The 24,009-nt window shown below is 39.3% G+C and overlaps 1 protein-coding gene across 5 annotated transcripts in view; it reads left to right on the top strand.

The window, feature by feature from the left end:
- Positions 1 to 24,009, top strand: part of FKBP5 (FKBP prolyl isomerase 5) — a 118,791-nt gene that overhangs the window by 34,209 nt on the left and 60,573 nt on the right. The window lies entirely within an intron of this gene.

The following is a 24,009-nucleotide window of genomic DNA, read 5'->3' as shown; positions in this document are numbered from 1 at the left end:
CAGTTAGCTTTCTTCAGTTTCTTCTCTGCTTTCTCACTCTCCATTAAAAGCCCTCCCTTGCACCCCAGCTTAGAACTTTACTCAGAACTTTTAGATGAAATTTTGGGAATCTGGCCACTTTGTATAATTGACATTGGTAACTGGAATGAGTGACAGATAAGTAGCATAAAGGCAAGGCTCCCAATAATCCAGTCTGAGCCACAGATGCCACTTTGGAAAGTAAGAAGGGGAGCAGGGGGAAGGAGGTCATCCAAGCAGCACTCATAATTGCCTTCTCTGCCCCTTTGTGTTTTGTCTGTTTCTTTGCATCTATGTATGTTGTTTTCTTGTGACACCATATGCTTTTTAAGGGCAGATATCTACAAGTGGTGCTAGAACTGGTTACAAGTTTAAATAGACAAAAGAGGGGCATCTGGGTGGCTCAGTCGGTTGGGCATCTGACTTCGGCTTAGGTTGTGATCTTGTGATTCATGGGTTCGAGCCCTGCTTTGGGCTGTGTGCTGACAGCTCAGAGCCTGGAGCCTGCTTCTGATTCTGTGTCTCCCTCTCTCTCTGCCCCTCCCCCGCTCATGCTCTCTTTCTCTCTCTCAAAAATAAATAAAATTTTTTAAAAAGTAAAGTAAATAGACACAGAGAAGCAAGCCATATGATTTGGTGACAGACTGCTGTTCATATGTTGCTTGTAGGTGCCTTCTGCAGCATGTGTGTGTTCTTTTTTTTTTTTTAAGTTTATTCATTTTTAAAAAATTTTTGTTAACGTTTATTTATTTTTGAGACAGGGAGAGACAGCATGAACGGGGGAGGGTCAGAGAGAGAGGGAGACACAGAATCTGAAACAGGCTCCAGGCTCTGAGCTGTCAGCACGAGCCTGATGCGGGGCTTGAACTCACGGACCGCGAGATCATGACCTGAGCCGAAGTGGGACGCTCAACCGACTGAGCCACCCAGGCGCCCCAAGTTTATTTATTTTTGAGACAGAGACAGAGCATGAACGAGGGAGGGTCAGAGAGAGAGAGGGAGACATAGAATCAGAAGCAGGCTCCAGGCTCTGAGCCATCAGCCCAGAGCCCGACGCGGGGCTTGAACTCACGGACCATGAGATCGTGACCTGAGCTGAAGTCGGACGCTTAACCGACTGAGCCACCCAGACGCCCCAACATGTTTGTGTTCTAAATAGGGAGTTTTCTTGGGGCGCCTGGGTGGCTCATTCGGTTGAGCGTCTGACTTCAGCTCAGGTCATGATCTCGCGGTCTGAGTTCGAGCCCTGCATAGGGCTCTGTGCTGATAGTTCAGAGCCTGGAGCCTGCTTTGGATTCTGTGTCTCCCTCTCTCTGCCCCCCCCCCCCCGCCCCCCACTCATGCTCTGACTCTCTCTCTGTCAAAAATAAATAAGCATTAAAAAAAATTTAAGTAGGGAGTTTTCTTTCCACTTTAAGCAATATTAAAATCTCAGTATATTGAGATACATTATTGTATCTCATCATACTGCATCAATGCAAAATATTGAGATTTTGCATATTGTCCATTTGAGGTTTGTTTTAAAACAAAAGCAACTTTTATACCAATGTCAACCACAAGCTAACTTTTGTAGCATTATGACTTTCAAGTATTAAGGTGATTTTTACTGTGACTGTGTATTTTTCAGTTGAATTAATCAAAAGAAGGGGATTTTTCTTTTATTTTAGATTTCTTTTTAATGTTTATTTATTTTGAGAGAGAGAAATAGAGAGCAAGCAGGGGAGAGGCAGAGAGAGGGAGACAGAGAATCCCAAGCAGGCTGCACACTGTTAGCTCAGAGTCCTATGCAGGACTTGAACTCACAAACCATGAGATCATGACCTGAGCCAAAACCACGAGTCAGGCACTTAACCATCTGAGCCACCCAGGGGTCCCCTAATTTAGAGTTTTTTAATTGTGGTATATTAATGGCCTTTATAAATGTAAAGTTACACTTTTTTCATTCTTGGAATGTTTAAAACAATCATTTCTTAATAGATTAAAGGAAAAAAAGAGACTGCAATTACCCAGATTTCCAGAAATTTTCATAGTTTTGGCTGATAAAGTACCTGCCATTTTTGGAGGTAGATTCATTTATCAGTTTCAGGCTTTTTTTTTTTTTTTAAGTTTATTTATTTTGAGAGGGGGAGGGGCAGAGAGAGAGAGAGAGAGAGAGAGAGAGAGAGAGAGAGAATCCCAAGCAGGCTCTGCACTGCCAGCACAGCCTAATGCAGGGCTCTTTCCCACAAATCACAAAATCATTATCTGAGCTGAAACCAAGAGTTGGATGCTTTACTGACTGATCCACCCAGGCACCCCTCAGTTACAGGCTTTGACTTTTTTAATGTCATGAAAAACCTATACCCTTCAAATTTCAGACTCAAAATCTGTTCTAAACAGTGTTTATCACTTTTTCTCCTACTTGAAACTCCATTCATAATACTTGTGGTTTGTTGTTTCTTTTTCTTCCTTCCTGTCTTTCTTTTTCTTTCTTTCTTTCTTTCTTTCTTTCTTTCTTTCTTTCTTTCTTTCTTTCAGCTGTGTATCTTCCTTTTTCTGGCTTGAAAATGTACTCATAGACTTGTGCTTCTGGCCAAGATGAATTAACAGAGATTGATTTACTCTTTTGGCTGTAATCACATAACAAACAAAAAAAAACCCAGAAAAAATATATGAAGTTTGAAACACTGGACAACAGTCAGCATAAGACAGTGATCACCAAGAAACCAGAAACAGATGAGCCCTACAGTTAGTTATCCTAGCTTACTACCTGGAGAGAGTTTCCAGGCTACAGCGTAAGGAAGTTGGTGGGGGGGGGGGGGGCCGGTGGGGGGGGGGGCGTTCCCATGCAGAGCCCAGCAGTCTCCTTGAGTTTAGGCGATAGCTGGAGGCCAGTGAGGCCAAAGGTGGCTACATTTTGGAAAAGAAAGAGCTGCACAAAGAGAGAACTCCTAGGTCTGCAGAGTCCCCCTTAAGTCTTCAGATGAGTACTGATCAGTTGTGTTTTATGGAAGCTACCCAAAGTCAAGAACAGACCACCCAAAATGATTAGAGGGAGTAATCTGATTCTTTCTTATGTTGTGTTCCCACCAGCCAGAGAGGAAGATAGAAGTCATAGGATATTGGGTAGAATACTCAGAAAGGTATTGCCTCTGCAGTAGGGCAAATGTAGCCCTAAACTAAAGACTCTCGTCCCATCTAACAAAGCTTAAAAAAAAAAACCTCAGCAGGATGAAACTATTTCCAAGTAGTTTAACTGCATCCCAGAACAAAGCTTAATATTTATAAGTATACAAAAATATCTAGTACTCACCAAGGTAAAATTTACATTTGGCTTTCAGTGGAAAATATCAGACTTGGAATGAAACAGAAAATACAGCCCCTGAGAAGGAAAATCAGTAAGTAGAAACAGAGACACAGATGATGGAGTTAGTGGAGAAATACATTAAAACATTTATTATGACTGTATTCCATATTTTCAAGGCAGTATAGGAGAGATTGAGAATGTCCAATACAGATATATAACATATTTAAATATTTTAATTTTTTTAATGTTTATTTTTGAGACAGAGAAAGAGTATGAACAGGGGAGGGTCAGAGAGAGGGAGACACAGAATCCAAAGCAGGTTCCAGGCTCTCCGCTGTCAGCACAGAGCCCGACGTGGGGTTGGAACTCACAAACTGTGAGATCATGACCTGAGCCAAAGTTGGATGCTCAACCGACTGAGCCACCCAGGCACCCCTCAGACAAACTAGATTTTAGAGCAGAGAATAAATAGTACCAGGAATAAAGAAGGTCATTTCATAGTGATAAAGTGGTCAGTTCAAAAAGAATTAATAGTCCTAAATATTTTTGTACCTAATAAGCTTCAAAATATATGAATCAGAAACTGATAGAACTGAAAGGAGAAACAGATCTGCAATTATAGTACCTTACCCACTCAATTGATAGAACAAGAAGACAAAATATCAGTAATGAGTTAGAAGGTTTAAACGTTATCAGCCAATTGACCTAATTGACATTTATTTGACATCTACCTAGTACAGCAGAATATACATTTTTCTCAATTACACATACAAGATTTACCAATATAGACCACATTTTTGTCCCTAGAATAGTGTGAATAAATTTAAAATTACTTACATCATAAAAAAATAAGTCATCTGACCAGCAGGGAATTAAATTTTAAATTGATAACAGAAAACTGTCTTTTCCAGAACCCTAAATATTTGGAAACTAATTAAGAAACTCATGGGTCAAAGGGAAAAAAAAAAATCAAACATGAATTCAGAAAGTATTTTGTACTGGATGGAAATGAAAACAGTGTATCAAAATTTGCAGGAAGTAGCTAATACAAGTGCTAGGAGGAAAATATTATGTCTGTGTTAGAGGAGTGAGGTTGCAAATCAATGTCTTGAGCTTCCACCTTAAGACACTAGAAAAAGAAGAGAAAATTAAACCCAAAGTAAGCAGAAGAAATGAATTAGTGCTAAAAGCCAAAATAGTGAAATATAAAGTCCGTGAAATCAAAAGCTGGCTCTTTGAGACCAGTAAAATTGATAAACCTCCAGTCTGATGGATCAGGCAAAAGTGAAGACGTAAGTCACCAATATCAGGAAGAAAAGAGTTGGCAAAGCTGTAGATCCTGTAGTTACTAAAAGGATAAATACGACAATGGCATTAATTATTTTATGGCAGTGTATTAGACAGATGAAATAGGCAAATTCCTTGAAAAAGACAAAATATCAAAGATTACTCAAGAAGAAACAAGCAACCTGAATAATCCTTTACCTATTCAAGACATTAAATCCCCCCAAATAAAACTCTGGGCCCAGATACCTTCCCTGATGAATTCTACCAAACATTTTGAGAAGTCATAATACCAGTTTTAAACTAATTCCTTCATAAAATTGATGAAGAGGGAATATTTCATAACTTGTTCTTTGATACTAGTATTATCCTGGTATTAAAAGCAGACATGGGTGGGTGCCCTGGCTAGCTCAGTTGGTAGAGCATGTGACTCTTGATCTTGGGGTTGTAAGTTCAAGCCCCACATTGGGTGTAGAGATTGCTTAAAAAATTAAATAACAAATAATAAATCCATCCATCCAAATACATTGCAAGAAAAAAAATTATAGACTGATCTCTCTTATGAGCATAGTCGTAAGATTCTTAACAAAATTTTAGCAAATTGACTCCAACAACATATAAGGTAGATAAAATACAGTGACCAAATGAGATTTGTCCCAGGCATGCAAACAGTAATCCCTCATTATTTGTGGTTTCACTTCCCATGATTTTAGTTACCTGTGGCCAATTGGAATCTGGAAGCATACGGTTCTCCTGATGTATCCTTAGAAGGTCAATAGTAGCATAACACTACATCACAATACCTTTATCATTCACCTGCCTTCATCTCATTGTGTAAGCATTTTATCTCCCATCTTCCCAAGAAAAAGGGCAAATACAGTTCAATTAAGATGTTTCGGGTGTGTGCGTGCCTGGGTGGGTCAGTTGGTTAAGCGTCTGATTTCAGCTCAGGTCATGATCTCAAGGTTCCTGAGTTTGAGCCCCGTGTCAAGCTCTGTGCTGATAGCTCAGAATCTTGAGCCTGCTTTAAATCTGTGTCTCCCTCTCTCTCTGCCCCTCCCCCTCTCACACTCTGTCTCTCTCTCAAAAATAAATAAACTTAAAAAAAAAAAAGGTATTTTGGGAAAGAGACCATGTTCACGTAGCTTTTTTTTTTTTTTTTTTTTTTTTTTAAGAGAGCAAGAGACAGCATGACAGGGGAAGGGCAGAGAGTGAGGGAGCGAGATGATCCCAAGCAGGCTCCACACTGTCAGCACACACGGAGCCTGACATGGGTCTCGAACTCACAAAACTGAGATCATTACCTGAGCTGAAATCAGGAGTCGGACACTTAATTGACTGAGCCACCCAGGTGCCACTCACATAACTTTTATTACAGTATGTTATAATTCTATTTTGTTATTGTTGTTATTGTTATTATTGTTGTGCCCAATTTATAAACTAACCTTTATCATAGATACATGCATATAGGAAAAAAACATCATATATATAGGGTTTGGTACTATCTGTAGTTTCAGGCATCCACTGGGGGTCTTGGGATATATTTCCTTTAGATAAGGCAGGTGGTGGGCAGAGACTATGTACCCAATAACAAAGTAAAAAAGAAAAACCCTACGATCAACTCTGTAGATACAGAAAGGCATTTAACAAAATCCAACATGTGGTGATGATAAAAACTCTCAACAAACTAGGGGAAAAAGGAAACTTCCTCAATCTGATAAAGAGCATCTATGAAAAATCAATAGCTGAAATCATACTTAAGGCTGAAAGACTGAATATTTTCCCTCTAAGAACAGGAACAGGACAAGGTGTTCACTGTCATCACTTCTATTCAACATTGTATTGGAGGTTCTAGCCAGTGCAATCAGGCAAGAAAAATAAAAGACATCTAGATTGAAAGAGAAGGGTAAAACTTTTTATTTACAGATGACATGATTCTGTGTGATTTCTTCAAAAAAAAAAGTTCCCAGAACAATTAAGTGCACTTAACAAAGTTGCAGGATACAAGAATATAGAAGAGTCACTTGTATTTCTATATATGAGCAAATAAATAGTCAGAAGTTGAAATTTAAAAAGAATACCATTTACAGTAAAATAAAAAATATTCACTACCTAAGGATAAATTGTATAAAAGATGTATAAGACCTCTACGTTGGAAGCTATAAAATATTACTGAGGAAAATTAAAGAAAACCTAAATAAATGAAGAGCTGTTATGTTCAAGAATTGGAAGACTCAATATTGTTAATTCTCTATAAAGATACAGATTGAGTACAATCCCACTCAAAATCCCCAACCAGCAATTTCTGGAAAGTGACAAGCTGGTTTTAAAGTTCGTACGGAAATGCAAAGGTCCTAGAACAGCCAAAACAATTTTGGTGAAGAGCAGAGAGGACTTCTAAAGCTTATCATAGCTATGTTAATCAAGACAGTGGTATTGATGTAAAGATGAGCAAATAGATCCACAGAACAGAAAGTCCAGAAAAAAATACGGTCAGTTAATTTTTGAGTATGGCACCAAGGAAATTAAATGAGAAAAGAGTGGTCTTTTCAATGTTTATTTAGTTTTGAGAGAGAGAGAGAAGCAGCATGAGTGGGGGAGGGGCAGAAAGGAGAGACTGAGGATCTGAAGCAGGCCCTATGCTGTGCGGAGTGCCCCCTGCCCAGGGCTCAAACTCAAAAACCAGGAAATCGTGAACTGAGCTGAAATCAAGAGTTGGCTGCTTAACTGAGTGAGCACCCCCCCCCCCCGCCCCTCCGGGTGCCCCAGGAATAGTCTTTTCAATAAATGGAACAATTTGGTACTCCTATAGAAAAAAAATGAATCCTACCTTAATCATACCTTGCATCACACATAAAAAGTTAATTCAAAATTGGTCATAGACCTAAATCTAAAGCCTAAATCTATACAATTTCTAGAAAAAAATGTTTGTGATTTTTGGGGTTTGGTAAAGGTTTGTAAGATACAATAACAAGCATGATTTATTTTTTAAAAAAAAGATAAGTTGGACTATATCAATATTAATATCTCTTTGAAAGCCACCTTTAAGAGAACAAGGACAAGTCACAGAATGGGAGAAATATTCACAAATCCCATTTCTTTTTCTTTCTCTTTCTCTTTTTTCTCTTCAGGCTTACTTATTTTGATATAGAGAGAGCAGGGGAGGAGGGGGAGAGACTCCCGAGCAGGCTCTGCACTGTCAGCGCAGAGCCCTAAGCGGGGCTTGAACTCACGAATGCGACATCATGACCTGAGCCAAAATCAAGAGTCGGACAGACGCTTAACTGACTGAGCCATCCAGGCGCCCCCACAAATCACTTTTCTGGTTAAAGACTTACTTAGAATATATAAGGAATTCTCAAAACTCAGCGATAGGAAAACAACCCAGTAAAAAATAGGCAAAAGATACAAGTGGGCATTTTGCCAGAGAAAATGCATGGATAGCAGATAAACACATGAAAAGATGAGCCATATCATTAGGGAAATGTAGATTAAAACCTCGATAAGATACCGCTACAAACTTGTTAGGATGTTTTCAGTTAAAAAGGCTTGCAGTACCAAGTGTTGGTGAGGATGTGGAGCACCTGATCTGGTGGGAATGCAAGGTTTTATAGCCCCTTTGGAAAAAAGTTTGGCACTTTCTTAACGACCTAAAATGGACTCCTACCCTATGACTTAGCCATTCTACTCCTAGGCACTTATCTGGGAGAGTTGAATGCACATGACCACATAGAGATTGTACCTAGATATTCACAGCATCTTTATCTGTAAAAGACAGGAATTGAAAACAGTCCAAATGTGTATCAGTATGCAAATAATTCAAATGTGCGTCAGCAGGCAAATACAGTTTGCACTGTCTTCATACAATGGGATATTACTCAGCAATAAAAAGGAAGGAACTATTGATACACACTGTAATGTGTTTGAGTCTCAATATAATTACAGTAATAAAAGCCAGGAAAGAGACATGGTTCCATTTATATGAAATCCTATGGAATATAAACTATTCAGAAAGCGGATTAGAGGTCTGGAGACGTGAGCTGGAGAGGAATGAATCATAAAAGGACACAAGACTTTTTGGAATGACAGATATGCTCATCTTTGTTGTAGTGATGGCTTTACAGATAAATGTACGTATGTCAAAACTTACCAAATTGTATACTTTAAATATGTGCAAGTTATTGTATGTTAAATATATGTCACTAAATCTGTTTTTATTTTTATTAAAAAAATTTTTAAGGGTTGTACCTTCTTTATTTTATTTCTTTTTATTTTATTTTTTATTTTTTAAAATTTACATCCAAATTAGTATATAGTGTAACAATGATTTCAGGAGTAGATTCCTTAGTGTCCCTTACCCATTTAGCCCATCCCCCCTCCCACAACCCCTCCAGCAACCCTCAGTTTGTTCTCCGTATTTATGAGTCTCTTCTGTTTTGTCCCCTCCCTGTTTTTATATTATTTTTGTTTCCCTTCCCTTATGTTCATCTGTTTTGTCTCTTAAAGTCCTCATATGAGTGAAGTCATATGATTTTTGTCTTTCTCTAATTTCACTTAGCATAATACCCTCCAGTTCCATCCACATAGTTGCAAATGGCAAGATTTCATTTTTTTTTTTGATTGCCAAGTAATACTCCATTGTATGTATATACCACATCTTCTTTATCCATTCATCCGTCGATGGACATGTGGGCTCTTTCCATACTTTGCCTATTATTGACAGTGCTGCTATAAACATGGGAGTGCATGTGTCCCTTCGAAACAGCACACCTGTGTCCTGTGGATAAATGCCTAGTAGTGCAGTTGCTGGGTCGTAGGGTAGTTCTATTTTTAGTTTTTTTGAGGAACCTCCATACTGTTTTCCAGAGTGGCTGCACCAGCTTGCATTCCCATAAATTTTTTTTGATGTTTATTTATTTTAGAGAGAGAGCAAAAAAACCTTAAAAAAATTTTAAAACAAATGTACTTGTGTGTTCTTCAGTGTTTATATTGTGTTGCTCAAATTTCAGAATCACATAAGGGACTCAATAATTTTTTAAATAATTTTCAGTGATTAAGTTTGGGGTAGGAACAGGTCCATTGTGTATGATCAAATTTACTTATAGTTTTGTGTTTTTTTTAAACATTTATTTATTATTTTGAGAAAGAAAGGGAGACACAGAATCTGAAGCAGGCTCCAGGCTCTGAGCTGTCAGCACAGAGCCCGACACGGGGCTCGAACTCATAACCGCAAGATCATGACCTGAGCTTAAGTTGGACGCTTAACTGACTGAGCCACCCAGGTGTCCGAGTTTACTTACAGTTTTAATTTATCATGAAACTGAAAAACTATAATAAATGTTCCAACTTAGGCTTTCTGAAATTCTAAAGGAATTTTCAGAATGATATACATCAAATGTTAGGTTTAATTTTATTGTCAGATTAGAATATTGTTGTTCAACTGGATGATAAATAGGAATGTTATAAGAACCCTAAAGAGAAAATGGAGGAAGTCAACAGTATTCTGAGCTTGGGAGAAAAATTCTTAGGATTTTGATTGGATGACCAGGTATCTATGTTAGGTAGAATAATGGCCCCTTAAATATGTCCACATCCTAATCTCTGGAATTTGTCAATATGTTACCTTACACAGAAGGGACTTTGTAGATGTGATTAAAAACTTTGAGATGGGGAGATTATCCTGTATGACCCAAATGGGCCCGACATAATCACAGGGATTCTTAAGAAATTTAAGAAAGCAGAGAAACTTTCCTGGCTGTGATCAGAAGGCAGTGTGACTGCATAAGAATGATCAGAGACATACAATATTGTTATTTTGAATTTCTTTTAAGTTTATGTATTTTGAGAGAGAGTGGGGGTGGGGGAGGGTAGAGAGAATCCCAAGTAGGCTCCATGCTGCCTGTGCAGAGCCTGATGAAGGGCTCGAACTCACAAACTCAGATCATGACTTGAGTCGAAGTTGGATGCTAAAGTGACTGAGTCACCCAGGAGCACCACAATATTGTTACTTTGAAAATAGAGGAAGGAGCCATGAACCAAGGAATGTAGGTGGCCTCTAGAATTTGGAAAAAGCAAGGAAATAGATTTTCTCCTAGAGTTTCTAGAAGGAATTGCAGCCCTGCTTACACCTTGATTTTATCCCAGAGAGATCTGTTTCTGATTCCAGAACTATAAGATAATAAATGTGTATTACCTAACCTGTGTGTTGGTGGTAATTTGTTACTGCAGCTGTAAAATACGAATGCAGTATCTAAGGTGGTAAAGCTCAGAATTAATAGTGTTTTGCTGGAGAGTTGCAGTGAAAAGTGAATTCTATAATACCAAAGTAACTTTTTCCATTCCTTGGGAATTATTTTCCCTTCCACATTTCAAATCTCATTTTCCCATAAAGTAAAATATGTATTTACTCACCAAAAACTGATTCTAAATATAAAATATTAGTTGGAATAAATCTTAGATGTCATTGTACTCTAACCTCCTGAAATTTATAGATGGAGAAACTGAGCGACAGCCAAAGATTCCATAGCTAGTTAGCAATAGATCATAGTTTACATTCAGGCGTGGTTCAGTGCTCTACTGTATGTATACCCTTTAATGAGAAATTTGTTCCAGAATTGTGGAATATCTGAGTCACTTATCCAAAGAGGGTGTTTACGTAGGGAGATAGACGAATCTTTGTCTAGTTGACAGGATTGATTATGGGATTAATTTGTCATCTAGGAAGGTCCTAAGAGCCTGATCCTTAAGGGATGGAGTAAGTCCCATTAACAAACTTCACTGGTCAGTAACTTGATATGCATACAGGGGGAAGTACCAAGGCAAAATGGAGGGTTCTGGGAGAGGGTGGGGATACATCAAAAATAATTTTCCATATTCTCGCCCTGTTAACAGGCTTATAGATTCTATTTTTCTCCAGACGTTTCCCCAAACACTGCCTCTCTCCTGTAATGGAAGATACCTGTTCTGAAAACCCAGTGCACAGACAGAAGTCCCTGGACATTAATCTGGAGAGCAGCACTCTTTCCCCTCTCTGTCTTCAGCTGCTGTTCTCCTCCTGCACCTGTATGGTGGGGATTTAAGGTAGCCAAGGTTTCTGTTCTTCTACCTAAAGTTTTGTTCACAGACCTGAAATGCTATTCTCATACAGTTTTTCTGTTAGACATAATAATGGACCTTGGTCACAATCTCACGGTTCATGAGTTTGAGCCCTACATTGGGCTGTGCGCTGGCAGCATGGAGCCTGCTTGGAATTCTGTCTCCCTCTCTTTCTGCCCCTCCCCCACTTGGTCTCTAGCTCTCTCTCTCAAAAAAAAGAAAAAAAAAAAAAAGCTTAAAAACTACTTTAAAAAAATAATGGGGCCACCAGGGCGGCTCAGTCAGTTAAGTGTCCAACTTCAGCTCAGGTCATGATCTTGTGGTTTGTGAGTTCAAGTCCCATGTTGGGCTCTGTGCTAACAGCTCAGACTGAGCCTGGAGTCTCCTTCGGATTCTGTGTCTTCCTCTCTCTGCTCATCTCTCCCCACCCACCTCTTACTCTGTCTCTCTCTCTCTGTCTCTGTCTCTGTCTCTCTCCCAAAAATAAACATTTAAAAAAATTTTTTAAAAATGGACCTTGGAAAACATGTATTAAGGCCCTATCTTAAATCTGCTTCATTTATATTACAGTGCTTTAATGAGACAGTACCATAAGGGGATACAGTATTATGCAGAACTTTTATACTAGGTTTCTTCTCTCTGCGTTCCAGCTGGGAACCATCTCTTCGTCTAGTTGCTATTTAATGTGTACTCAAGAGATAGACAGCTAGGTGTAGTGTTCTGTTCTTACTGCCTGTGTGTAAGCCAAATTGATATTAATAAGATGAATCTACTGGCGCCTGGGTGACTCAATCATTGAGCATCTGACTTTGGCTCAGGTCATGATCTCACAGTTTGTGAGTTCGAGTCCCACATTAGGTGAGCTTAAGCCGCGCTTTGGGTGAACCCTGCCTCTCTGTCTCTCTCTTTCTCTTTCTCTCTCTCTTTCTCTCTCTCTCTCTCTCTCTCTCTCTCTCTCTCTCTCTCTCCCCCTCCCTTCCTCCCTCCCTCCCTTGTGGGATTCTCTTTCTCACTCCCTCCCTCTGCCCCTTACTCACTTGTGTACATGTTCTCTCTCTCTCGCTCTCTCTCTCTCAGAAGATGAATCTATTATGTGTATATATGCACAGACATGTACTTACAGTGTATTTCAGAGATATACTAGTTATGCCAGGGTTTTGTTAGTTACTGTTCCTGATTAGAACAGAATATTATTTTTACTTTTTTTTTTTATAGTTGAACACTCAGGTACAGTGTAATTCTCTAGATTTTTTCATAGTAGATTTGGAGGGGGAATATAGTCAACTGGTAATGATATTTCAGTACTGATTCCTTACTCTAGCATCTTATATTTTACCATTTTTATATTGACTACTTTTGAAAATCACCATTCGTTTATTTCAGTGTTTGTTGAGTGCTTTTTTGCCATTCACTTAGGCTAGGTGGTAGAGGTACACAAATGAGTAGGACACAATGTACAGTGTTTGCAGACCTTTGTCATGCGTTACCTTGTTGGCCTGTTCTTAGAAATCATCAGCAGACTTGGAAGCAAACTGTTTGACCCTATGAACCAACCCAGGTTGATAATCTTCCACTGTGGCACAGGTAGAATTTTGATTTTTTAAAAAATTTTGTTAATGTTTGTTTATTTTTGAGAGATAGAGACTGAACATGAGCAGGGGAGGGGCAGAGAGAGGGAGACACAGAATCCAAAGCAGGTTCCAGGCTCTGAGCTGTCAGCACAGAGACCAACGTGGGGCTCGCACCCATGAACCATAAGATCGTGAGCTGAAGTCGGACACTTAACTGACTGAGCCACCCAGGTGCCCCAGAAATTTGATTTTTCTATCAAAAACATAAACAGGTTGGGGCGCCTGGGTGGCGCAGTCGGTTAAGCGTCCGACTTCAGCCAGGTCACGATCTCGCGGTCCGTGAGTTCGAGCCCCGCGTCGGGCTCTGGGCTGATGGCTCGGAGCCTGGAGCCTGTTTCCGATTCTGTCTCCCTCTCTCTGCCCCTCCCCCGTTCATGCTCTGTCTGTCTCTCTCTGTCCCAAAAATAAATAAAAAAACGTTGAAAAAAAAAAATTAAAAAAAAAAAAACATAAACAGGTAATAAAGGCTTACTCCTGTCTTTACCTTTACCAGAATGTAAGTTCTGAGGAGATAGAAATTGTTTCTGTTCACTACTGCTGTATCTCCCTTGGCTCAAACAGTGTCTGACACATAGTAGGTGCTCAGTAAATATTTGTTGAATGGCCACTTATCTTTCAGCTTTTAACTCACATGTGTCCTTATAATGTTCTGGCTACCTGTTCCTTTATGGATATATTTTCCTTACATCCCATTGGCCTGAATTTAGTTACATGGCCATATTTAGCTGTACGGGAGGACATTGGGGCTTCATTTGGGAAGCTTTGTGTTCAGTTAAAAACTAAGGGTTTTATTAATTAGGAAGAAGTGGAGAAAAAGAGACTTGAGAATTGCTAGCAGTCTCTACCACAAGTCTGACCAACGATACCGATCAGATGTACCTTGGGGCTAAGGGGGTTTCATGACTTGATGCGGAGCAGGCTACAGTGAGTCACAGCCAAGAGGCAATGCCTAAAGTCAAGTACCAGGGAAGGATTCATTCACATGCTTGCCTGAGGAGGTAAAAGAATAGTAAATAATTATATTTGAACCATGGTATGCTATTAAAGGACAGTGAGAGGACTAGTGCTTTCAAAGTGCTAAAAGATCTTATTGATTGACGGCACACTGTCGAACAGGGGAGGGGCGGAGGGAGAGAGAAGAGAATCTTAAGCAGGCTCCACATTCAGCATGGAGCCAGACCTGGGCCTCTATCCCACGACCCTGGGATGTTGACCTAAGCCGGAATTAAGAGTCGATGCTCGATTTACTGAACATCCAGGCACCCCAGTGCTGAGAGATCTTTTAAATCTATCATTGGTAATATTGCTGTCTTCTTTGGGGATGGTTTGTGGTTTTTAAGCTGTTCAACTGTATCACTACGGGTGTTAGTACTCAGAAGTGGGGCTTGGACATTATAAGTTTGAGAACACGGTTTTATTTGCTTAGTAGTAATTGCAACTACTGTGTATATTTTCATCTTAATTTCCATGTAGAGTCTGGTAACTTCCCGGTGAACATGCAGACTTCTCTTCTGAGCTCAGGCCTCATGTCTGACTGCCTTATGGGTGTCTCACAAGGATTCTTTGCTCAATCAGAGTTTTCTTCCTCTGCATTGAAGGCACTCCAAATGTTTTCATTAAATTGAAGAGAAAAAAAAAGTTCTGATGAGTGGAATCATGAAGTATTTCATCTTTTTGTCCTAAGTTTAAGAAAAAATATGAAAGTAATAGATCCTCAGCATTAAACTATTTAAATTATCTAAAATAAAATTACAAAGTGAAAATTCCTTCTTACCCTTCTCCTCCCAGATCTCATTCTCCAGAGCTGTCTTTACTGGCTGTTTTAATAGTATGTATCTTTCCAAACTTTTTGTGTGTATAAGCAGTATTATACACACATACACCCTATGTTCCTTCTAAAAATAGGATCATATTACAGAGTGTTTGCAACTCACCATTTGCTTAATAGGACATCTTAGACATCTTTTCATCTTTTCATGTCCTTATTAGAAGGTTATTTTATCTGGAATGGCTAAAACCTTACCTGTTCTATGTTAATATTTCTGGAATTTAGCTATCTTAACTCTAAGAAAAAACCATGATAAAAAAAATTTGACATGTTATATTTGCATAATTGTAATCCAGTGCTGTAAAATGTTTGCACATGGCAAAATCTACAAACTGGGAACCGTGGTTGGTTGATACAATTAAAATAATACCACATTGTCACATGTATTACCCTCTGTGATATCATCAGTTGACTTTTTTTTTTTTTTTTTTTTTTTTTTTCCCCTAAACAACCCAGAGGACCAAATCACCACTGGGCACTGGGCACTATGCACCGTAACAATACACTTCATTTACTACAGTGTTTCTCCTCCCCCCCCCCCCCCCCCCCCCCCCCAGTGGATGAGCATTTATAAAATCTTAATTCAGCTATTTGGATGTTTCTGGTGTTTAGACTCTTAACTAAGTCATTTTGTACTATCTAGATTTATCTCATCCTTTTCAAAGACTGCATTATATTTTTGTAGTGTGAATTTGCCAAATTTTATTTAAAAATTTTTTTAACGTTTATTTATTATTGAGAGAGAGACACAGAGCGTGAGCAGGGGAGGGGAAGAGAGAGGGGAGTCACAGAATCTGAAGTAGGCTCCAGGCTCTGAGCTGTCAGCACAGAGCCAGCCCGACGTGGGGCTCGAACTCATGAACTGTGAGATCATGACGTGAGCCGAAGTTGGATGCTCAGCCGACTGAGCCACCCAGGCTCCCCTTGCCAAATTTTATTTAAACACTCCCATGTTATTCTATTGAGGAAAAACTTTAGCATATTTTATTTAGCCATATGGTTAACTTAGCGGTAACTTAAGCAATCTATAAATGTTTAAGTGATTAACAAATGTACACTTGTGTTCTTCCTACTCTTAAGTCATTACTTTTCTGTTTCCTCCTGACTCTGTCCTCTGTATATTTAAGTCTTTCTGGTCCTTTTCGCTTTTTAAGTCTGTGCTCTCTACTTCCCTTTCGCCTAAAGCATTTTACCTTTTCCCTTTATAAGTGTAGCACAAATATCAAATGGCTCCCTTGTCACTTTCACATCTTTATACACTCCCCTTCTACTTAACTTTTAACTTGGAATACGCTATCTTTCTCTCATTTCCCTTTCTTAACCTTTCAACCTTTACCACTGCCCAGTGTCCAGGGGAGATACTAGGGGATACACATTGTCAGCAATGTTCCCCCTGCAAAATGAAAAACAAAACTTTTAGCCAAATACTTATTCATAGATGTTCCATTTTATCCTAAGAGCAACCCTTAAATGTTTGAGAAGTGATTGCATCTACAAAATAAAGACATGCTAAGAAAAATGTTCAATTGGGTGATAAGAGTGTACAGAAATCAAAAACACTGTTTATAAAAATCCTTTGAAAAGGAATGCCTGGGTGGCTCAGTTGGTTAAGCATCCGACTTCGGCTCAGGTCATGATCTAATGGTTCGTGGGTTCAAACCCCGTGTCAGGCTGTGTGCTGACAGCTCAGAGCCTGGAGCCTGCTTCTGATTCTGTCTCCGTCTTTGCCCCTCCCCTGCTCGTGCTCTCTGTCTCTCTCAAAAATAAATAAACAATAAAAAATAAAAGATCCTTTGAACAGAATAAATGAAATAATGGACATAGTTGATAACCAAATAGTAATCTATAAATTCCGTCAAAGGAAATCTCTTAGAATATAGAACCAAAAGCCAATGATGGAATTGAAGAGAAAAGCTCAATGTCTCTCAACCCTGTGTGCACATTAGAATCATCTGAGATAACTTTTTAAAATCACTGATGCCTTGGCCCCAGCATAGCTCAATTATATACAGATTCTCTGGGAATAGGGTAGAGGCATCAGTGGCTTTTTAAAGCTTCCCAGGTGATTCTGATATTTATCCCATGTTTAGAAACATGCTTAAGAGATCTGAAGGATAGAACCAAGATGTCCACAGTCTGTCTAGCAAGACTTTTAGAGGCAGAGGACAGACATGGAAGGAAAAGAAATAATAGTAGCACCTCCCCTGAGATCCCCCAAAGACTCACCTTCAGCAGTTGAGGGCCAGGATATCAAGGCCCTGCAGGAATTAAGGAAAGAAAACAAATACCACAGTATATCCTGGTGATCTGTCTGAACCCCAAGAATAAAGAAAATCCCTGTATCTTCTATAAAGAATGGGAGCCACCTTGTGCACTAGGGAGGGAAGGAAACCTAACTGGCCTAACTGACCCAAACACAGCTTCTGCTCTCTTCCTAGACATGTCTCTCTACTTAATTTCTCTGGCCCACTCCTGCTTTTTTTGTGACGCTGACCACAGACTCCATGGGGAAGAGCTGGTCTCTTACTGTTGGTATTTAGAAGTCAATTTGCGCTTCTTTGTTCTCTCCTTTAGTGTGATCCCTTCTGCCTTCTGGTTCAGTGACACACTTTTTGTTTTCCAGCTCAGTTAGAGCTTTGCAAAGTTTTCTGTGATTCCAGTGTCATCTTGGAGAAAGTTGATAATTTAGTACTGTCTTCCAACCTTTGACATTTGGATGGTCTAATATTTTCTAGGGTTTGTTGTTGTTTTGTTTTGTTTTTAATGAGAATAGTAATTCATCCAAGTGGTCAGTGACAGAAGTAATTATAAATTTGGTCTGTTAACTTTGCTTTCTTCAGTAACTGCTTGAACTGAGAAAAGTGAGTTTACCAAAGCGTCGTATGTATCTAAGAGATACAGTGAAGGAGGAAATAGTGTCTAGCTATAAAGTGGTAATCCCATTTAGAATTCTTTTTGCTCTGCTGTCTCATTGACCGGACATCTGAGCCTTCAGTCTCTGAAGAATTGATGCAGCAGTCACTGCTGGAGACTCGGTTCCCAACCTTGGATGTACCCTGGAAACGAGAAAGGCGTCTTCAGTTACGGTGAAGGTGGGAGGATTAAAGAGAAGTTAAGTCTGGCTGACTGTTCTAATTTCCATCTGCTCTCGCCTCAGATTTCTTTCTTGTTTCCTTTTTTGATTGTACTTAAATACACATAACAAAATTGCAGTTTTTACCAGTTTTGAATGTACAGTGCAGTGACCATACGTTCACATTGCTGTGCAATTATTACCACTGTTGTTCTCCAGAACTTTTTCACCTTCCCAGACAGAAACTCTGCACGCATTAAACAACTGTCCGTTCCCCTTCCCCCAGCCCCTAGTAATTCTCTATTCTACTTTTCTGACTTTGTGAATTTGCCTGTTCTAGGTACCTCATAAAAGAGTCATGTGATATTTGCCCTTTTGTGTCTGGCTTATTTCACTTAGCATAATGTTTTTAGGGTTTATCCATGTTGTAGCATGTGTTAGAATTTTATTTTTTTATGGCCAGATATTTTAATAATACATATATGCACACACCATGTCTTGTTTATGGACACTTGGATTGTTTCCACCTTTTGGCCATTATGAATAGTGTTGCTATGAAGATTGCTGTACAAGTCTCTTCTTTCACTTCCTTTGGGTGTATTTGCAGGAGTAGAATAAGCGGATCATAATGGTGATTCTGTGTTTAACATTTTGATGAACCACAGGGCATGCACCATTTTATATCCCCACCAGTAAAGCATGAGGGTTCCAGTTTGTCTGCATCTCCCCAACACTCATAATTTTAAGTTCTCATATAGCCATTCTAATAGGTGTGAAGTGGTATCTAAGAGGGAGGCAGAATATGTGACCCCACAAGATGCCACTTTGGCACGTGGGTTATTTTGAGCTGAAGGCAATCGAGGTCTAATAGACTCAGGAAGACGTTTGGTTTTTGTTTTTGTTTTTAACCTCTACCTCTCCCTTAACTGCCTAAAAAAATTTAGATAGAGGGCCTGTACCACGAAGAGAGCTAATACCAGAGATAACTTTTTATATAAAAAAGATTTATCTACATGGCAGGGCAGACATTTGCTTATAAAACATCTGTTCCTCCCATCTTCCTGTGAATTGTCTTCCTCCTCCTTGAAGTTCTAGACTCCTACCATAGCTCAGGATGGCTTATAAGCCTCACTTGCTTGAGTGTCTGGGAGCTTCCTATCTTTGGGGTTCTCACAGATACAAAATTTGTTGGTTTTTTTTTTCCCTCCTGTTAATCTGTCTTAGGTAAATTTAATTGTTAGACCAGCCTAAGAACCTAGAAGGAGAGAAGGGGATCATTTTCCCCTTTACATATCTCATTGTGATTTTGTTTTGCATTTCCCTAATAACTAATGATGTTGAGCGTCTTTTCATATGCTTATTGGCCATTTTTCACAGGTTTCTTTTTTGAAGGAGAAAAAAATGTACGGGCACACGTGGCAGTAGTCTTCATCATCTTTCCATTCCCCTCCCCAGTGTGGAGGAAGGACGTTACCTTCTGTCTTTATCTGTGATCTTCTTTCTTCTGCATGCATATTTATCTTTTGTTGTCTGGGAACTCCTCCTAACATGCTGGTGTGTTCCTGGACTTGAATGTTTGACGGAGGCCTGGGTTGAAAGTCAGTGAGGGCAGGGGCGCCTGGGTGGCCCAGTCGGTTAAGCGTCCGACTTCGGCTCAGGTCATGATCTCACACTCCATAAGTTCGAGCCCCACATCCGGCTCTGTGCTGACAGCTCAGAGCCTGGAGCCTGTTTCAGATTCTGTGTCTCCCTCTCTCTGTGCTCCTCCCCTATTCATGCTCTGTCTCTCTCTGTCTCAAAAATAAATAAACGTTAAAAAAAAATTAAAAAGAAAGTCAGCGAGGGCTTTTCAGTTCATCCTTACTCGAGTATATTCAAAATTAAGATGAATTACTGCATTAAGATGAATTAAGCCCCACGGTATATTTCTTTCTTTTGTGTTTTAGTTCTAGGAGGCTGAAAACCTTTATGGCTCAGGCATCTGTGTTACGTAGAAAGAATGCTACTGTAATGTTCTGTGCTGTTAACCAAGTATCTAGTTCCTATATTCTTTTTTTTTTTTTTTTTTTTTTAATCTTTCTGAAAACTCTCCTGGTAGACAGTAGGATAACCTGATACAAGTTATCTATATTTTAACAGAGAACAACACAGTAAGTAATACACATGGGGAATTAGTGGATAACGCTTTAAAAGGACTTCTCATCTGGGGAATCTGACAGTCTAGTTACATTGACTGAATTTTTCAGTACGCTGTTGGTGAAATTGTAAGCGTATTCTCATTTTTCTGTTATGTCTCAGGTGTTTGCGGACTGGCGCTTTGGAGAGTGCCTGCTTATCTGGCATGTCCATAACAGAACTGTGTGTTCCCTCTCTGATGTGCCGGGTAGCAGTTTCCCCCCTTTGGACAGTTCAGAACAGTGAGCTTTATCCTAGATTAATATCCATAGCTACATAGTGGTTCTAAATCCAGAATAAACCGAGAGTAGGGGAGAGAAGAAAAGGCTCTCTCATGAAGAAAGTGAAACTTTCTCAGTGTGTCTTGCCGGTTTTTAGGAATTGTCTGTTCTTCCTGCCTTTTTTCATATAAACTAGATTAAGGAAAAAGGTCATTGTTGTTTTTAAGTTTTATTTTTATTTAAGTAATCTCTACACCCAACATGGGACTCAACTCAGTGACCACGAGATCAAGAGTTGCAAGAATGAGCCAGTCAGGCACCCCAAGGAAAAAGCTGTTTGTTTGTTTTTAATGTTTGTTTATTTTGAGAAAGCACGTGTGCACGTACCCGAGCAGGAGGAGCAGGGAGAGAGAGAATCCCAAACAGGCTCTGTGCTGCGAGCACAGAGCCCAACACGGGGCTTGAACTCAGGAACCGTGAGATCATGCCCTCAGTCGAAACCAAGAGTCGGATACTTACCCAATTGAGCTACCCACCCAGGTTCCCCGGAAAAAGGGTTTTTTTTTAATTTGTTTTGTTTGCTTATAAAAATCTGTACCCCAAATGACATAACTGGAATTAAGGGAAAAAACTTGGAAAGTTCCGTTTTTTTCTTTATTCTTCCAGATTTATCTGCCTTTGAACGTTGAAAAAAGTTTTATTGTTGTTTATCTTTGTGTTTTAATTATTCATGCTACTCCTCTTCTTAGCAACTCCATACTACTTAGAACCATTGTCTGAAATCACCTGTATCCCTTGCAGTGTTAGAACCAAAAATGAAGAGTAAATTTCTTGATCAAGTGAGACTTACAAAGTTAGCAGATCAGCTTACAGGTTTTCTATTTATTGGATTTTAGCAAGCCATTGTTTGCTACCCTTTGGATTAGAAGCAAAAGAAAATGCTTTTTGATTGACAATATTTTCATTTAAAAGTTCAGCTGATCCCCAGTTGATGAGCATTGAAAAGAAAGGCATTGTCTTTGGATGTGTGGTGGCCATGCTTTCTCAAAGCTTTTAGTTTTTTTGTGATATTTGTGCTCACACACACTCTCATAAATGATTTGAAAGTAAGTGGCAGACTTCATGACACCTCACCCCTAAATACCACAGCATGTGTCTCCTGAGAATGAGAATATTATTTTACGTAAAACATTACTACTGTATCACACCCCAGAAAGTTGACATTATAAAGTAATAATAATCTAATGTACACTCTTACTTTTCCAAGTTTTTCTAATTCTCCCAGAAATGTACTTTCATGATACTTTTGTCCCCCTAATCCAGGATCCGGCCAAAGATCACACATCACATTTGGTTGTGGTGTCTCTTTAGTCTCCTTTGTTTGTTTGTTTGTTTGTTTATTTACATCCAAATTAGTTAGCATATAGGGCAACAATGATTTCAGGAGTAGATTCCTTACCGCCACTTACCCATTTAGCCCATCCCCCCTCCTACAACCCCTCCACTAACCCTCTGTTTGTTCACCATATTTAAGAGTCTCTTTTGTTTTGTCCCCCTCCCTGTTTTTATATTTTTGTTGCCTTTCCCTTATATTCATCTGTTTTGTCTCAAAGTCCTTATATGAGTGAAGTCATATGATACTCATCTTTCTCTGACTGATTTCACTTAGCATAATACCCTCCAGTTCCATCCGCGTAGTTGCAAATGGCAAGATTTCATTTTTGATTGCCGAGTAATACTCCATTGTATAGATATACCACATCTTCTTTATCCATTCATCTATCGATGGACATTTGGGCTCTTTTCATACTTTGGCTGTTGTTGATAGTGCTGCTATAAACACTGGGGTACATATGTCCCTTCGAAACAGCTCTTTAGTCTCCTTTAAACCAGAGCAGGACCTCTGTCTTTTTTGGGTGAGGGGTCTTTCATAACATTCACATTTTAAGGAGTCTGGGCCAGTTGTCTCCTACAATATTCCACAACTAATTTTGTCTCGTTTTATTGATTAGTTTCAGGTTAAATACTTTTGGTAGGATTACTGCATGTGTACTTGCCATTCTACCACATCAGGAGGCACAGTGGTATCAGTTTGTGTTACTTTTGGTAGTACACAGTTCGATCTTGATGCAGACCACTTGTGCTAAGGAATAGCTGTCAGATCACTTCATTGGAAAGCCCTTTTCCTCTATTAAGTAATCTAGATTCATGCTTTGAGACTTTGTGACTGTCCTACTCCTTTAGAACCTTCCACCTGGTTATTGTAATTTGTTCATTGATTTAATTCAGAGTTTTGCCAGGGGTCTACTGATGGATGTCTACTGATGAAGCCCAGGAAATTTTTTTGGGTACATATATTTTTCCAGGAATATGATTCATGACTCGCAAAATATTTTTAAAAATCTTTTGTCCGCCTCTCTTTTGGAGGTGGCTTCTACAAGTTCCTATGCATTAGAGAAGTCTGTTTATAAGCAGTAGGTTACTAGAAGCTGGGAACCAACAATGTTCATGTGATTTTCTTAATTATCTAGCGTAGCATCACATACAGCTGGGCACTTAATTTCTGTTGTTGTTCGTTTGAGAATGCTTTGTTCTGGCCTCTCCCTTATCCTGAGCCAAGCATTTGGATCTTTTGTGTTTGGTATAAAGTGTACTAGAAAATAGAGCAAAGGAGCTTAGCCCCTGGTTTTTGGTGTTCTCTTTGAAGATTTTTGGGCACAGCCGAATTTGATTTGTGTCTTTGTTGACACTGAAGTATATTTGGGTCAATTGGAAATGAGTTAAAGCACTGCAATATATTATTATTATGTATTGACTTTAGGGAGCTTTAGATCCATTATTAGCCTAATGCAGAATAGCTGTAGAAGTGGTTAATTCTTGACTTTCCCTGCTCAACCAGGAAAGCAGTATGGAATTAATCATGGCAGGAGCCACTGAGGTGTGTTTTGTTTCATCTATCGATTAGCCTGTTGGTAACACTGGCTTGCCTTATATGAAAAAGTGTCTGTCATTTGGGTGACTGATAATAACAGTAAGTGCTAATGTTGGAAGGTATACTTCTAAAAATACATATCATACCATTTAATCCAGGTGATCACTCCGTGAAGGTTGTTACTATTTTTATTCTAATTACACAGGTGAGGGGAAAGACGGAGAGAAGTTAAAGATAGCCGATATCAAACAGCTCGTAAGGAGCCCCAGATTCCTTGCTTTTTTTTTGTTTTAGCACTCTGAAAGGTAGAGGCATTCTGTGGGTTCTAATATGAACAAAGCATGGCCCTTGTTCTCAAGGACGTTTTAAATCAAACCAGTATGTCTTCTTATAAATATATTAATTATAGGCAGCACATCAAGGGAAGAGCTAGGGAAGCACACAGAAGTGCAGACAGCCTCCAAGT

Source organism: Panthera tigris, chromosome B2 (genome assembly GCF_018350195.1).
Source record: "Panthera tigris isolate Pti1 chromosome B2, P.tigris_Pti1_mat1.1, whole genome shotgun sequence".
NCBI classification, from domain to species: Eukaryota; Metazoa; Chordata; class Mammalia; order Carnivora; family Felidae; genus Panthera; species Panthera tigris.
Note: the sequence above shows the minus strand (reverse complement) of the source record. Positions and strands in the feature narration are given on the sequence as shown.